Below are 17,779 nucleotides of genomic sequence, written 5' to 3' on the forward strand. Positions count from 1 at the left end.
AGTGTGCACTTAACTGCTTAAGCACTTTGCCCCACTGCAACCTTGAAGAGGGGAATTTTCCTGTTGTTATTCCTTGCACAGCTTTCAAATGTAATGATAAATCTGACAGTCTACATTCCTTGCTAAGAACAGATGGAGTTCAAAGCAGCAAATGAAAACACACATCTCCTGCTGGGTACCCAGAGCCCAGAACCTAGAACCTCCTTCCCACCTTCCAGATGCAATTGCCTCCTGTTTCCAACACCTTCTCAGCAAGGACAGTCCCTTCCCCATCAAGACATGGAGGGAGACATGAAGTTGCCCTTCCTGAGGACAAGCATCCAGCCATCAGATGGACTTGAAGAATTCTACCTCTCCAACCACACTGCATGAACAGAACACCAGAACACTGTGTATAACTTGCTGCATGATATTTTATTTGCTGGTTTAAGGCAGCTGGGTTGAGCCCTTCTGGGGACCTAGGTGAGGGTTTGGCCATCACCTTCATCCTGCATCTCCCACTTCAAAATCATAAGGAGCACAGGGGAGCAGGTACCAAGCTCTCCTAACATGTCTGTCTCGTCCATCTGGTCACACACCTTGGAGTAAGGCAGTCAGAAAACTTCCCACTGCAAAGCAGCCCTGTGAGGAGGAAGGTTTTCACATTTCCTGGGGCAATAAACACAAATCTCCTGGATCACAGTCCTGGGTCCTAACAAAACCATCCTTGCTGCTGGCAAAGAGCTCTTCAAAGCATCCTTTAAAACCTTCCTGATGTGTTTCTACTGCAAGTGAGGTTACAAAGGTGCCCTGCAGTTCTCCCAAAGGGAACTCCCATTTGGGATCAAATGGACATTAAAATCATCATTTCAAGAGCCACAGTAGACATAGGTATAAAATACTGGGGAGTTACAGGAGCCTGCTCTGGCACTTGCCAGCAGAGCAGGGATGAATGAGTTTCCAGCTTTAATGGGTTCTTAGAGACAAGGAGGAAATCTTGGTTGTGGGCTCCCAAGATATGAGCAAAATTCAGCCATTTATTACTTTAGCCAAGGTAGAAATGACTCAAGAACCACCAAGAGATGCTTCTGATGGAGATCAGCACTTGCAGCACCATCAGTGCTGCTCACAGCAAACATGCTACAGAGAAAGAGGCTTTTTTAAGCTGTTCATGGGAGCAAAAAGGCAGCAGCCAGTTGGTAAGCACCTTCCAAAATGAGAAGCAACTGGCACAGCAATGCTAAAATGTTTTAAAATATATTCACTTATAAGGACATGATACTTCATCTCTGTAGCTGCTTGGCTCATCCCAGCAATAATTCACTTTCTGTGGGGTTCACAGCTCCAGCTGCTCAAGTGTATTTCCATCAGATGTCTGCTCTTCTTAGACATCAATTCTTGTTTCTGGATGAGCCTGGAAATACTTTATTTCAGTTTTAATGCAGACAGTTCTCAAGAACTGCAAGAGGATATGCAGCTTGTTATTTTTCAGGCACAAAAGGATGAAGAGGTAGAGGATGCTGGGTATTCTTGGGCTGCTTATGGCCCCCAAAAAAACTTCAAGTCAACCTAGAGCCTGGCTGGAGCCCTCCTTGGTGTCAGGGACTGTTTCCAGGTGCTGTGGCAGAAACCATGGGGGCTGCTCCTGAGTGTCAAAGGCCATGGTGCCTGTGGGTGGACTGGTGGGGTAGGAGAGCCCTCGGTCCCTCTGCCACCTCACAGGGTGCTGGGTCCTGGCTTCAAGACACTCCATCCAACTGTTTCTCTTCACCTGTGTTTTTCCTTGGGAACAGCTTCTGACAGCTTTTCCAAACATCAGATCATCTGTAAGCATCCCTAGGGACTGCTCAGGAGGATGCATACCTCCCCCATTATCATCAACATCCTCCTTCAGCAAGCATTCTGCAGCCAAGTCACATCATCTGACCAAAACCCCACCAGGAGTCCCATCACAGAGGGCTTGAGGCAAACGACCTCCAGTAATACCACCAAGATAATCCTCATCCCACCTTGAAGCCTGGCAATCCCATAAAGGCTTTTTGAGATTACGTCCCAGTCCAGGGTAGAATGGAATAAGAAGCTCATTCCCAAGTGGATTACTTTCTCCTTTTCAAGCTGTACAAGATGTACATCAACAAGCAGAAAGCTAGCAGCACTCCATGCGTGTCTCCCCTCTCATTAATTCGAAAATGTTTCTTGTTCTATGTATTTTATTGCACCAAATCACCTGTGACAGGGTATATTACAGGATCACAGGACTACAACCATGCCAGGGCTTTCTCCTATCAAGCTTGGTATATCCCATTCCTACGGGAATCACAATCACTGCTGGGGGGATACAGAAACCTACAGCACTGGTGGGATGAGCAAGGACCTGATCTCAAGTCTCAGAGCAGCACTGTGTCCTCCACATGGGCTCACCCTTAGTTGACACTAAATTAAGTGTCTCGCCCAGTTTATAGGGTGTCAATAGTGTTACTTACCCCCTACCTCAGACTTGTGTCACTGCTTGTGGGATGGGGCTGCTCCCCACCTCACCTCAGGACTTGTGCACTGGGAAGAGCAAATCTCATTGCCCATCAAGCAAATAAAACACTTTTCTTGCTGAACACTGTTTATCTGGGACTTGCCTTAAACAGCAGCCAGGAGGAGTGACAAGGGATGAGTGACAAGGGATGACAAGCAGCCGTAGTGCCACATCCCCAAGAGCACCCTGCCATGTCCCTGCTCCTTCCATCTCCCCAGAAAAGCAGACAGGCCCCAAGGGAATACTGAAAACCACCAAGGCAGCCCCAGGCCCTGCACCCAGCAGGGAGAGGTGTGCAGATAAGATCGTGGGATTGCCTCTTCACCCAAGTACCTGCCTTGTCAGGGCAGATAAAAATCAAGGGAGTGGCCTGCAGCAGATGGAGCTCACTTGAAGTCACCACATTCCCTCACAGCACAGTGAGGAGCTGCTGGGGTATTTTTTATATATGTATTTCTGGCAGTGCTTTACCCAAGCAAACCTTCCTCCCCTTCCTACAGCAGCCATGGGAATGTCAGTGATGAAGCATCCCTTCCTGGCCACAGCCCTGCTGCTCCTAAGGGCACACCACCGGCCTGGCACAGCAAAATCTCATGCACACAATAAGTTGTATGTGTGTTACACATATAGTATTAATTTTATTAATTTTATTTATATATAGCTACATAAACATATATGTGCATAATATTACACATTTTATGTGTATTATATTCTGTATGTTATTACATATAGGCTATATATATATATATATATATAAAATATAGAACCTATCTTTTCTCTTCCCCCTTTTTTTTTCCCCACTCAAGGCCAAGCTCCCTCTTGGAGCACATATCCCAGTGTCAGGATGCAGCTGTCCTGGGAAGACAATCACAGCAGTATGGGATGCTTTTCTGAAGCAGTATCATTTATCAAAGTGGTGCTAAGTGGGTTATCTCCTCTGGTCAATGGAGCTCAAACCTCAGCAAAAATGAAAAAATCTTCCATAGCAGCCTAAATCACAATGGAGAAAAGTGCTCTTAGGAAACCTCACCTAAAAAGGGTTTGCCTCCATCATTTGAAGGTGCCACTTTATCTTTCACCTCTTGCACGTTTTTGCTGGGGATGGTGGGGTATGACAGTACTCCTGGAAAAGCTTAGAACAGCTTTCCTAATTATAATACAAGGTAAACTGTTACACTGTATTACCACCCCAGCAGAAAATGCAATTGTTACCAGAGAACATTTCCTCCCAAGATGTTAACAAGGGCACTGCACTGTACCACCAGCCAGTGGGGAGGTTTTAGATCTCTGTTAGCAGGAAAGCAAACTTCTTTTCCTAGAGAATTAGTAGAATGATAACCAAACTAAATTCTGTCACATGCAGCTTTCTTCATAAACAAGAGATTATGGAAGAAAAAGAAAAAAAAAAATCTCCAGTGTTTAGCTTGGCTCCCCCAGACTTTGGAAGATCTTCTCAAATGGAAAAGCAGATGTTGCAAATCTGCCTTATCTACGGAGCAACTGTTGACTCTGTTGTGCAAATCCTAATTTACATCTGCATGAAAGGTTTCAGAGATTAAATGGCATTCAAGGAGGAATATTAGCTTTTCTCCCTCCCTCCAGCTCTCCTTTGAATGGATTTACTACTAGCAATTAGCTTTCTGTTCCACCGGCCAAGTAGAAAACAGGATTCATCAGGACTCTACAGTATCCTCCTTTTAATGGACTGTTTTCTCAAATCAACCAATTCAGATGCTGAGAGTTAGAAGAAGAAATAAATCACCACAAAGCAAAAACAGTTACAAAAAGACTTTGGCCAGGAGGATTTCCCTGTGGCACTTGGAAAGCCCTGAGAAGTCAAAAAAAAAACCAACAACCCAACCAACCCAGTTAACAAATCAAAGGGGTCTCCTGGCTACACCTACCAAGAATGGGAATGCAAAACCAAAAAGACATAAAGCTTTGGTTTACTGAGAGTGCAGAGCCTGTCCCGAAGACAGCCTTCAGCTGGGGCTTTGCTGGCTTAAAGGAACAGGCAGTGATGGGCTTTTCCTCAAAATCTGGCCAGACTCTGTTATCAGACACTTGGTTCCCCACTCAAAACACAACAGAGTGAAGCAACCACCACCCGCATCTACTTATTGCACAGTTCAGTTTTTTTTTTTTTTCTTCCCTAAACAGAAATAAAGGAACTTGCATGAAATGTCCTCTACTGCCTCATCAATGGTCCCTAATGGACCCTGTGCCCTATGAGAGCTCCTGACTGGTGCTGAAGCACCTCAAGCACCTACTCAAGGCAGTGATGGGACATTGGTTGGGTTGATCCTAAGTGGAGCAGAACAGACCTTGCTGATGGGGTCATTGTCCTTCTGGTCATTGTCTGCCTCTTGTTGCCTCTGAAGAACGGTGGCCAACTTGGCCCCAGCTTTCATAGAGCACAGCAGGGGCATCCCAGCTTGATGTGGACAGAGATCCTATCACAAAACACCTGATATTTTCACATCCTTGCTTCTCATGCCTGAGAAAGCCCCAAAAATACTCATCATTGCAGCAAGTAAGCAACCATTCCAAACCAAAGTCAGTGGAGGCAGCTATGGAAACTGAGGCACGGACTGAGGGTTCCCAGCATCCCAAATGACTGAGCACTACAGTCTCATTTCCTTCCTAAAATCCTTCAAAAATTCATTGCTTTCAGCCTCCAGGTGGGTTTTCTAGCAAAATGTTGACTACCTCTTCTCGTGGATGAATGTTTTTAACAATACGTAAGTTCACCATGTCTAGAAGTTTAGGAACTTTTTAGGAGATGTGAAGACTCACGGTCCTTTCAGAATTCCCAAGCAGGCCTAGCCCGAGCAGTTACTTGTGATACTTTTTTGAAGTGGGCTTTGAGATCACATGGCATCAGGAAAAATCTGCCATAAAGCCCCAACCTTTCCCCTTCGGTTCACAGCTATGCAGCTCCCAAATCTCAGCTCCTCTGCATTTCCCTTGCACTTCTAATGTGTGCTCCTCTAATCTTCATTTAATGCTGGCAGCTGGCTGCAAATACTCCCAAACAATGACTTTAATCCTAAGTATCCTGAAGCCCCCCTCTTTCCTCTCTGCACCAAAACTGATGAAAAAAAAAAAAAAAAAAAAAAAAAAAAAGAAAAGAACAGCCTCATGACAGCAAGATGGAGAAATCCAAGCTATCCACCGGGCCAAAGGAGCAGGAAAGACACAATGAGCTAAATTTTGCCTGGTTTGCTAATTAAAAACGGAAGCTACCCCACTCCGGAGCCAAGGGGGGAGGTGGGGGAAGTTTTCATGCTATTCAAGAAATCGGCTTCCAACTGGGACCATATTCACTCCACATTAATTGTCATTCCAACTACGAGTGTCCTAGTTTCAAAAAGAAAACTACTCTCCAGTGTAGCTAGTGAAAACCAACACCAGTTTTGAGGCATTAAACAAAATTTATTGATTGCATTTTCCCACCCACTAAAACTTTAATAAGCATTAAACCTCAAACTCCTGGCCCCGTTTCCTCCATCTACCCTCTTGCTCCATAAAAAGGGTCAGGCTCCTCTATATGGAGATTAGGATTTAATGTTTGGTATTTGTTTATGAGCCTATCAATTGCCTCTATTTCAGGGGGGAGGACAAAGCACATCTGAAAAGAAAACTAAAAAACCCCAACCCTCTTGTACATGGATTAAGAGAGGGCAAAGGTTTAGGATAGTTTGGGTGGGGTTTTTTTCAACTGATTGTGGGTTTTAGATATATGACAGATCATGTTCATGTCAATGAAAACAAGTAAATATTCCCCTTTTTGCACATTTCCCTTGAGTTACATAAAATGGTATTTTTTCAAAGATCCCTACTTCTCAGTAGCAAGATGTAGAATTTATATCTTCTCTTTTAGCTATGTAAAAGGAAAAAAAAATAATTTTGGGGCTGCTCTGTCTGCCTACTTAGTAAAGAAAACAAAGGCCAAACATTTGAAATGCAAAGGTCAGTGATTAAGCCCAAAAATCCATATCCAGGCATCAAAATGAATAGCCAGGTTTTAGGAGTGCTGAAGTGATTTAAATGCAGAGCCTGACCTGGCTCAGCATCTTTCAAAACCAAGCCTGTTACTTCAGTGCCTCAAGCGAGATTTAGGTGCCAGGTACCCAAATTGGAGAACTTTAACAGTAATCTCCTTTCGGGAAGTCTGATCCACTTTAATCTTAAATCACGAATAACAAATGAAGATTTTGTTACTTAGAAAGCACATCTAACTAAGGCTGCACTGCTCTCTCCTTGTGCTAAAACTCCACTCTTATCCTTCAGCATTATTAGAAAGAGTTGGGAGAGATGGCAAAAGAAAAGTGGACATCAAAAATTCTTTTATTTCTCCTCTTTAAAGAAGGCTGCTAAAGGGATTAGACAGCTTTGAGTTCACTGCTCTGTTAAATCAACCTTACAATATTTTTTCAGCTTGTTTGACTTGCTGTTTCTGTATACATTTGGTTTTTTCACCTTTCTGCATTCAAATCCCACGCTTAGCGTTTGTTCTGTGCTCCTCACAGGAAGCTTGGTCAGCTTTTTATTTGTATTAAGTCTACCCAGTTATAGAAAACAGACTTGGAAAACAATCCCTAAATTACCAGGACTTACCAGCTCCCATGCCTATGTGCACACACACACACCCAGGGCACTGCATACCATCCGACGCAAACATGGTGGTTTATCATTTCCAGCCGCAACAACAGGGCATCAGGTTCACCAGAAGGGACCTTTTAATGGTCTCCTGCAACCCTATCTATTACTGCAGGTTTGGGACTGCACACAATAAATTAAGAGAGAGTTCAAGGAAGTCATGCATGTCTCGGTTCCCACTCCCTTCTGGCACTTTTAATGTCCTCAAATAATCATCTTCTACAAATTGTACTCCTTGAGGCTCCAGCTGCATGTTAGACACCTCCAGACACAGCTATTTTCATGCTGCTATAAGGAAATGCAAACCTTCTGCAGAGGGTCCAATGTTCTGCAACGTGGCTGGTCCTGCCTGCTCAAGCCAGGAACCTTCAACTTGCACTTTTGGACATGTGGCCCATGCTCCACAGAGTGATTTTTCCTCCCTTTTCCCATCAGAAGCACTTCTAAACCCATGTTCTCTCTCTGCAGATGAGCACCTGAGTGTTCAAGTGTGAGATGCCACTGAAACAGCAAGGATGGCCATGGCAGCCAAGGGAGAAAGAAAACATCCAATTCTCTATTGCCAACAGAAAATGCGTATGATAAGAAACTGAACCCAGCAGTCATCCAAGAGATGGATTTGTCAGAAAGTCAGGCACAGATGCTAAACTTCAGCTCTGCTTCCTTGGGTGGGATGGGTAAATGAAGCCCCACCCTCAGCCACTACTGAAGACATGAAGTTAGACAACATCCCCATATATTTTTACCTATTTATCTGTATTCATATATACACCTGTAAGTGAAGCAAGAGCTAACCATAGCATTCTGGACCCTCCACTCCCTTTCCAGGTGTGGGTGTTCTCCTCTTCCACCCACGTGTTGCTCCTCCAGCTGCTCTTTCTCATCCCCAAAGCAGCCAGGCTCAAGCACTGGGTGAAGTTAATCCTGCAAAGACTGGACCACTTGTCTGCACCTCATTTGCTATGCACTAGAAGGAGGGGGCCACAGGGAGAGAAAACCTCTACTTCAAACATTTACACAAGAGTTTGAAAGCACCCAAGGAGGTTTGAGGCCCGTTTTGCCAGGACTAACACATTCTACCCACAAAATAGCATGTTTAGTCAGCACAGAGGGCTCCTTGCAGGATTTCCATTGTGTTGGGTCACCAGATCCAGCAGGCAGCAACCCATCACTGAAACAGGAGCAGTGGGTACCAACCTGCCCCTTTTCACCCCTGCACCAAGGATACGGGGCAAAGGGGAAGCCCAGCTACCCCCAAGCCTCCCGTAGTCTCCAAGCCTTTCAGAATGGAGAAGTTCATTGCCTTCTCAAATCCCAAAATGCCAGCACCCCAACAGACAAAAATGTGGCAAAAATCTCATTTCTTCACTAAATAATCCATAGGTCAAAGTCCCAGTAGAATCCAATTAATACTTTGTAAAGAGTTATTTTCCTTTTTGTCTGGGCAGATCTCAATAGATTTCTGCAACAGGAGGTTTAAAGTTTGGGTTTTCATTGTCTCTTTCTCCAAGTAACTGCAATACTAACTAAACCCCTGGCCAAAAGAAGATTCAGTGTGAATACTCTGGGGCTTGCCATTTGCTCCTGCAGCCCTCCCTGCTCTACCTGAAACTCTGGCAAGAGAAGGTGCTGCTGTCAAGGTGTCCTCCTCTGAAACAGACATGGCTGAGTATCTGTAACACAGTATTGACAAACTCCAGAGTATTTACTGTATTTATATTGTATCCCAGATAGGATGGGAGTCAGGGATGCAGGAAGTGGCTTTACCCAGTATCTTCAAGGCTAGTACCACCACCTCCCAATGGCAGTGTGCACCCTTGTTCCCAAGCCAGGGAAATCAAGAGCCTGGAAAGCCTGAAACTTATTTTTATGCTTAATTACAGATCTGAAGTGCCTGACATCAGGCCCTCACTCATTATACCTTTGGGCCAAGATGGGATAAATGCTTTACACTTGTTCATCACTCACTACACTCACGAGTGTTTAACCCAGAAGAAGGTGGGTGATGGATTTGCAGCAACTTTGAGCAAGGATGCAGAGAGGACACCATCTGCTGTCCTGACTTCTTTTTTGCTTTTCTTTTTGTAATTTATCAAGTAGCAAATTGGGAGGCAGTTTTCTCAAAGTCTCCTCTTCCAATCACCCCTGCAAAGCAAAAGCTAAGGACACATCAGGGCAGCTGCAAGATCCAAGTGCTGCCCCTGGAGTGTGAAGCCCTTGGGAGCACTGGGCTCCCACCCAGAGGCCTCCTGGGCCACAGCCCACTGCATGCTCTAAGAAAGAGGCTTTCTGAGTTTTCCATGGAAAGAAAAAAACCAACACAAACTTTCACAGAAAGCTGCGAAATCATGCATAAAACACTGGCTGTAAAAATCAATGTATTTCTAATTCTATTTTTTTTTCCCCAACTGCATTCACTTGCAGTTCATCTCTTTATTGCAGTAAATACCAGCTAATTTATGCACCTCCACTTACAAGCCCCCCCCCCCTGCATGAATCCCCAGCCTATTAACATAACTATTTAAACTGGACATGTTTTCTTAAACATTCTTTTTCTTTCATAAACTGCCAAGTGACAGTTGTTTACTGTCAACAAGCCTGGGTACTCCAGGACAGGGAGAAATATGCCCCTTCAAAAGGCAGACATATCGGCTACCAAAGGAAGATTAAAATCTGGTGTTTTCTCTTCTCCCTCCCCAAAAAATGCTTTATTTGTACAGATACACATGATACAGATCAGGAGAGAGAGTACTATGCCTAATTCCAATCATTCTTTTAATTAAAGACAGGCTCATGGAGGATTTATCTTCGGTTGCACATGCTGGTTGTCAGGATACACTCTTAACTCCCTAATCTTCCCACTGCAACTGGTTTTGCCCCTCACTTTCGGCTCCGATACCCCCATCTCCCAAAGCACATCTCGAGGAACCAGCAGGCTTCAGCTAGAAACAGAACACTTGCCTGGATGTTAATTTTTTTTTAAAGAAAAATCAAATCACCGGTTAGTTTTAAGACCTACAGTCTCCAAAGAAGCCTCCGAAATATTTTGCTGGGGGATAATTTCTTATGCTCGAGTTTTGCACGTGAAAGAGGGAGATACCAAAAAACGAAACCAAACACCAAAAAAACATCAAAACAAAACAAAACAAACAAACAAGCCAAAACACTTTGACCCTCTGAGAAAATTCTTTTTCCCTTGTCACGCCTGGCCATGAAGCCCCGGGAGAGGCAGCTCTGGTCCCCGATCACGCATCCCCGAAGCTTGGCGGTCCCAGCTCGCCCCGGCTCGGCCCCGCTCGGCTGCGGATCCCTGCAGGGCATTATTAACACTTTCCCCGGCGCATTGTCCGGCTCATAGATCACGGCGCCGGGGACTAATGCTGGCCGACACTGATATGATGGTGATGAGGATGGGGCATGAGGCTCGGCTCCACGCGGTACTCTCGACTGTCACGGGGGATCCTGTGCGGTGGCCGTCACCGTGGCCTCCGGCGCTCGCGTTTGGGCGGCGACAAACTTTGTGTCAAGGATGGGAGTTATAAAAACCGAGGTGGGAAGAAGCGAAGGTCTGCGTTACTGCAGCCTGAGAGGAACGGGAGGTCAGGGATCGCCCCCGGGAAGCAGCGCCGGGCATCTCCCCACCCCCAAACCGGGCAGCCCTTTCACCCGCCGAGTTTCCTCCGCTTGTTAAAATGTTTGGGTCATTAGAAAACTTGCCAAACAATCCCTGCTTATGCTAAATAGCTGCTCCCACCACGATCTGTGAAGGGCTCCAGCCTGCTCCTTTGGAAATCAATGGGGGCTTTTTTGCTGAGGATTCAATAGGCGCAAGATCAGGACCTCATTATTATTTTTACAGGACTACAAGCAGCAGAGAACAGCAAAATCCCCAAACAAAGCAACAACCCTTCGAACCGGGAGCCAAACTTGCCCTGAAGGATCTTTACAAGCTCTGCCAAGCATCAAAGTAAAATTAAAAATCCATCTCTTGAGAGTTTTTCAGCTCTTTGACAGGGCAAGTCAAATCTTTTAAGAGCTGGTCTCATCACCTACATCCAGGGACGTCCCTTGTAGCTCTCTGCCCCCAAAAGAAAAGCCTCCACAGGCTGTGTTGCCTTCCCTAGGGAGAGTGAGTAAGAGTGGATGAGTTCTCAGTCCGGGGTGATTCACATTACCCTGCAGTACCCTTTGGGACCCAGAACAGAAGCACACTCAGGGCTTTTCCCTGCTCTCCTCCATCCCACACCACCAACTGTAAGTCCCTCTGACTGAACCCCAACTGTCCCTGAACCCCAACTGTAAGTCCCTCTGCAGAGTCACCACCAGAAACACAGGGGACCAGACGGTCCTGCTATGACTAGCACTGCAAAGTCAGGTGCCACCTGCATTTTGTGAGAAGAGCCTCAGATACACCCTTGTCCTCAGCACCCTCCTCCCAGCTTCACAACAGTCAAGTTCTCTACTTCTCGCCTGTTGCTTTGCACTGCTCCTCTCTCTTGGCAACAGTCAGAGCTCACCTACGCACCACCACATCACCACTGCAAGCTCTGGCCCCCAAGCAATACCCAGATATTTTGCTGACTCCCCTACACCCAGCTTGCCCCAGGTTAACTCCAAAATGCTTCAGCTCCACTTCACCACTGGGTACTAGCCCAATTCTCATAACCTAACCATGACCTGGTCTCCAAAGCTTTACTGATTTAACTACATCACTTGAAATACTGTAGTGAGAATCCTTGGAAACAGAACAACGTAGTTTGGTGCAACAAGAGCACAACTGTGAAACACTCCACTCTGGGGGGTAAAAGCATTGAATGAAGATAAGCTTATCAAACAGCAGGAGCTGGGAAACCACCCTCACAGCTCTCTGGCATGCCATGGTGCACTAAGATTGCCTGTTACTTCCTTTCCCTAAAAACCTTATACTCAAACTAAGGGATGTAGTGATGGTTTGGCTCCTTGGGTGAAAAGAAGGAAAAAAAGGGAGAAAACAAACAAACAAAACCCCAACATGTGTCACATGCTATGTGTCAGCTTGACATTTTCAGATAGTTCAGTAGCTCACAGCACATTGGTGCGAACACCAGTGCTGGGGTCCTCTTGCTGCAGCGTGCCCAGGGAGGAATACCCTGAGCACACCCTGCAGGCTGAGGAGCTCAGCATCCTCGCCAGGAGCACTCCTAGATTGCATCCTTTCCTCACCCGAAAACTTGGAACCCTCCTGACTTCTGAGTCATTAATACTTTTAACCCCTCGCAACCTGCAGAAATGGCACCAGCCCCAAAATCTCACAGATGCTGAACGTGTAAGCACATGGTAATTGTTTTGCATACAGTGATAAAGAAACCTCCTTCCAAGTTTTAATATAACCTTTTTATTTAACCAACTCTTTATCTTCCCTGGCTTTTCTGGCTTTGAGAAAGCAAGGCCAGCACACAGAACCTGCCCCCCCCTCTGCAATAAATACTGCCCCTTTTTTAGATTAATACATTTGAAATTGAAACAGTTACTGGAGAAATGTTTTCGTCCTTGACTATGCTGCTAGTCTTTGAAAAAAAATCCTCCACCTTTGCTATGCTGTGTAACATGAGTGTCACAGCAGAAAAAACAAAACAAAAAAATATTTAACTGCCTGGCTAGTCCCTATCCACCTGAATGTGACAACCCCCCAGATAGCCTACCAGAGTAACAGGGCAGGTTTACGCCTGATTACCTTTCACACTTTAACTACTAAGTTTACCAAAGGCTTTACTCAGCTCATATCTCACAGTTCTTGTTTGCTTTTGATATTATGGAAACTTCCTGGTCATTCAAGCCAAGGAGCAGATACTTGAAGGGTAAGCACACCAGGAATACCGCATTCACTGCAAGAATAAAAAGCCCTTCTTCACACACTCAGGGCTTTGAATCTGATCTGCAGCACTAAGGCAACCTGGGCTGTCAGCATACAGGAAAGGGGGCATGGGGACAGTCAGCTCTACTTCAGAGAAGAAGTACATTTTTTACAAGATCACCAGATAAGCAGCCAAAAGAGGGGCAAATAATCAACTGATAAGTTATATGGGAGGCCAAGGCAAAATGAAAATAATTCAGAGTGTAACAAGGTATTTTAAGGCAACCTTGATCTCATAAGTGTCTTCTGATGGGGTTTTAGCACAACATTTGCACAGAGGCTGCTCTTGGATTTACTCCTCCTCACAGCCTGCTTTCATGTATCATGAATAGCTTTGCTGAATCACAGTCCTTTTGCTGCAAAAAAAGCCAAAAAGCATATATGACAAACTTTAACCAAGCCACCATCCTCTCTGACATCCAGCCTGATACTCTGAAGAGAATAAAGTTTATTAACTAACCAGTATTAAAACAGATGAAGTGACAAACACTGAAACGGTTACATCAAACCATGCTGTCAAATGGCTTAGAGGGTGCTGAGTCAGCAGGCGGTATCAAAGTGGTGGGTTTGGGGTTTTTTGAATCATCAGTAAAAAACAAGAAACAAGTAGGCAGAGACAGACAAATACCCAGGACACGGGAAAAGTTACAAACATGTAGCACACTGGTAAAAACATAAGAATTTATTCAAACAGGGAAACAGAAGTAAAAAAAAAATTAAAAATCACTTTAGGTGATTGTCTGTGTATGAGATCCAGCCTAGCTGGGAAAAGGTCACCAAACTGGGGAGGGAAAGAAATATCTGAAAGTGTGATATTCCTACTGGGTCTACCCCACATACACTAAAAATTGCCTAAAGCTAGATTACTAACACAATACAACCACTTTTTCATGTATGCTGAAGCCTGAGGGCTCACACACAGGCTTCTGAGCTGGATCCTACACACTTCAATGACCAGCCAGAAAACCACCAGCAGGCCATGCCCTAACCTTAGCTGAAATTCAGGTTCATGTAATGCCTTCAGTCAAACCTCTGTGTGCCAGCTGACAGATCACTGTCAGAAAACTCTCAGCCGAACACTTTTGTGAACTAGAAATTCTCTTAACTGCTCAGGGGCTGAGTTGATTCTCTGCCTTTTAGGGTCTCTAAATGAAACAGCAAACATACACATCTTTCTAAGCATACAGTTGGATATCAGAGTTCACTTCTGTTGACCATATTTACATGGGAAAAAATTGTTTCCCCACCTCAGAGAGAGGGAAAAGAGTCCTCCAGCTATATACAAAATTTCAGCTTTGTCCAAACCCCAGGCTGGGTCCTACTGGATGGAAATGGTCCAGAGACAGTGGGGATATAGAAATGAAGATTCAGTGTTTGCCCAGCTTGAAAAACCACACTTAGGCAGACTTGGGACAGGTATGCTTTCCCAAACAGCAATGAAGATTTGTTGAAAGGACTTGTAAAAGTCAATATGCTGCTCAGAGTGGCTTAATTTAATTGTACAATTTAATTAGCAGATCAACACTTTGCTACACGATTTTCAGATCTACTTTCATCACATTCCCTACTCCGTGGCTGTTAATAAAGTCTTAATTAAAAGAAAAAAAACCCCTCAGATTTAATTGAAGTGACCCATGTCAATACGCATAGAGGACGTGATGTTACACAGCCAGTGTCAAATACATGAGTCTGGCTCTGCACTAGAACAGACTTTTTAGTCTGCTATTTTCTAGGTAAAAAACATAGGTTTTTTTTAAAAGAAAACCCTCTAATTCATCATCCTCTTCTTTTACTCTTCAGTAAAATATTCTAGTCTCAACACCAAAGACTTAATTAGCTTTTTTAGCTGCTGCTGTCAATGAGAACGCATGGATAAACTTTTAATCTCAGAACTGCATCACTCACAGCTGCCCACTGAAACTAAAAAGTTTTTGGTCTCAGGCACAAAGTAGGAAGAGCACCAGCAATATGTAAGAGACTCTTATTAAAGGGTTTTAACATATAAAACCCTGAGGCCAGCTCTAGGAATGGCCTCACTTCAATATTCTTGTAATTTCAGGGTGAATTTTGAAGCACTCAGATACCCAAAGCAAAGTGAGGCACATCACTGTACGCTGCACCTTGGACCCTCTGCTGGGCAACTGCAAGAGCCCAGGTTGCCATCAGCTGCATGAATAAAAACATCTCAGACAGTGAGTTCTTTCCAACCAGTTCTTTCCAATCAGAAAAGTCACAGAAATTGGTAAATGCCCTGCCATTCAACTTCAACAAAATACTGAAATGGCACCTTTCCATTCTTTTGGCTTCAAAACTGCTGGTGCAACAGCTCTGGGTGACAATTTGACTCCAATGCTCTACAAGGAAACTTCAGTTCCTGCTCCTGACAGATTCAGAGAGCTCTCCCCTTCCCGTAAAAACACGCTCAAATGTCACCAGCTCTCTATAAAACTCTTGCTTTCACTGCACACAGACAGCTTTAGCAGTTAACTAGTGCAATACAAATCCTAAGAAACTCCTGCTATTTTCCGTGTATACTGCATGCAGACAGATAGATACACATCAGCTACAGAAGCCTGGAGGTTATGGGAAGTTTTTTAGGTGAAATGCTGTGGTTTCAGGAGGTCTGCTCTCTAAGAAAACAGCCAGCATTACTTGACATTCACAAATCGTACGAAGTAATATCTTTATCTGAATACTAATGCAAATTGGACGGGCTTTTTTATATTGATGTCTATTCTGTGGCTGCTGAATAGAGTGACCGCATGCTCAAGGCTGCAAAAGAGTTCACTGACCTCCCTAATCATCTCTGTCATAGTCCTTGAATGACATACACATTCAGCCCTGCCTTGCCTCTCTACTTTCATTCAAAAAAAAAAAAAAGGAAAAAAAAAAAAAAAGAGAGAGAGAGAGAGGGGGGAAATTTGACATTGTTCTTCCTGCAGCAGCCCCAAGAAAGGGAGAGAAGAGAAACTCAGCCCACATGAGGCCCCTGGTGTTTTTAGTTTAGCTTCTATTCAGCAACAGCCCCGCCATCTGCCTCCTTCCTGCCAACAGCCGAACACCTCCCTGCGGAGATGTTAAAACCTGCACCCCCTCCACCTCCGCTAATAGCGAGTATTCATATTAGCAAACATACACATACCTCGAGAATGCCTCCCTTCAATGTGTGTTTTATGTAGCTGAGTATAGGCACAAAGCAGTAGCTGTTATAGCCTTCACAGCCCCGTGTGGAGAATTAGATCACTGGGGAAAAATCCTTCCAAGCCCCTTTATGGAAAATAAGGCCTTGGACTGTAACTGCAAAGCCCAGCGAACAACAACCCTCAGTAATGAGCCAATACCCCATGGCCCATTTGACTAGGAGAAAGAATTTGCTTTTTACCATTCAATTAAAAAAGACTGAAAAAGTAAAATGTGTTTTTACTTGGCTCTGAAGGTTTATATTCTTTACAGTTTCTTTTGCACAACCTTTCCCTCCCAGGTCGGACAGGCAGTGGGTGCCCGGGCACTGGTGGAGCTGCTGGCTTGGGCACGGAGCTGGGTGAGGAGCACCGGCTCCATGCTTCCCTGCACACGTGGTTTTGGTGCCGGTGGGAGAGCCACCAGCATCGCCAAGATCCCCTTACCCTTGCAGCCCCCCCCCCTGCTCACAGTGACGGGATAACCCTTGGAGGCATGGCTGGGTGTTGGGGTTAACTGGAACCCTCGGGCTCAGGCCCGAATCCTGCTCCCAGGGAGCAAGAGGTGTCTAACAGGGACACCTTTGCTTCGGAGAAATCTGACAGAGCGCCTGTCCTGAACACTCTCACCGGAGCCCCTTCAAACCCCAACCCCTCACGGACATTGCTGGAGGGATGTTCCCTTCAGTGTCACCTTTGAGTACACAATTCCAACAGCATCGCCTTAGCGTGCAGTGTCCCTGAGCACGGGGAGGGTTTAGCACCACTTGACTACATCATCAACCCCAAGCTACGGGCTGAAGTGAGGGTGGAAACCCATGGGACCACCGAGGCAGCCACCGAAGCTGCTCTCCATCCCTGTGGGCTCAACTGTGCCCGAAGTGAGAAAAAGGTACTTCAGCTAAAATGGGGAGAAGTGGGGACACTTCCTTTCTGCCGCTTTCCCTCCCCCGCCCCACCCCCCCCCCCGCGATTCCCTGCTCGCTTCCTCCCGCACACCGACCTCATCTGCTCTGACCAAGTCACTGAGATGTTGCCCCATAAATCAATTCTTTTGGCTGTGAAAAATGAGCCAAACGAGTTACACCAAGAATCTGGTGTTTTATTAGGACTTTCTTGAAAACAAAACCAACTCCCGGTGTGATTTATAGCTTTAACCAAAAGGGGTATGAAAGTAATGCCCCCACCCCCCAGCCTCCACGAAGCCCATTTATTCATTCCCCTGTCACTTTTTTGGCAAACAGGTTTCAAACCCTTTCCTGAACAATGGAAACTTTCTGCCGGGTACATGCAATCCCAAAGACGGGGGGCTGCGAGGGGGCTCCCTTCCATTAAAGAGCTTTGAAAAATAAACAGGGACTCAGGTAGCAGCTGAGACGTTTCAGAGGGACACGACGTTTCAAGCCCGCCGTTTATTATTTAAAAAGGAAAAAAACCCCAAACAGCTTTTGTCCGACGTGTTAACTTTCTTTCACTTGCAATTGCAGTGCTGCCTCTCGAAGATCTCTACTGCCTTCCCCGAAATGCTGTTCCCTTCTC

The 17,779-nt window shown here is 45.2% G+C and overlaps 1 protein-coding gene across 1 annotated transcript in view; it reads right to left on the reverse strand.

Annotated features, from left to right (window-relative positions):
• Nucleotides 1–17,779, reverse strand: part of FGFR3 (fibroblast growth factor receptor 3) — a 56,139-nt gene that overhangs the window by 37,656 nt on the left and 704 nt on the right.

This window comes from Calypte anna, chromosome 4B (genome assembly GCF_003957555.1).
Source record: "Calypte anna isolate BGI_N300 chromosome 4B, bCalAnn1_v1.p, whole genome shotgun sequence".
In the NCBI taxonomy this organism is placed as follows: Eukaryota; Metazoa; Chordata; class Aves; order Apodiformes; family Trochilidae; genus Calypte; species Calypte anna.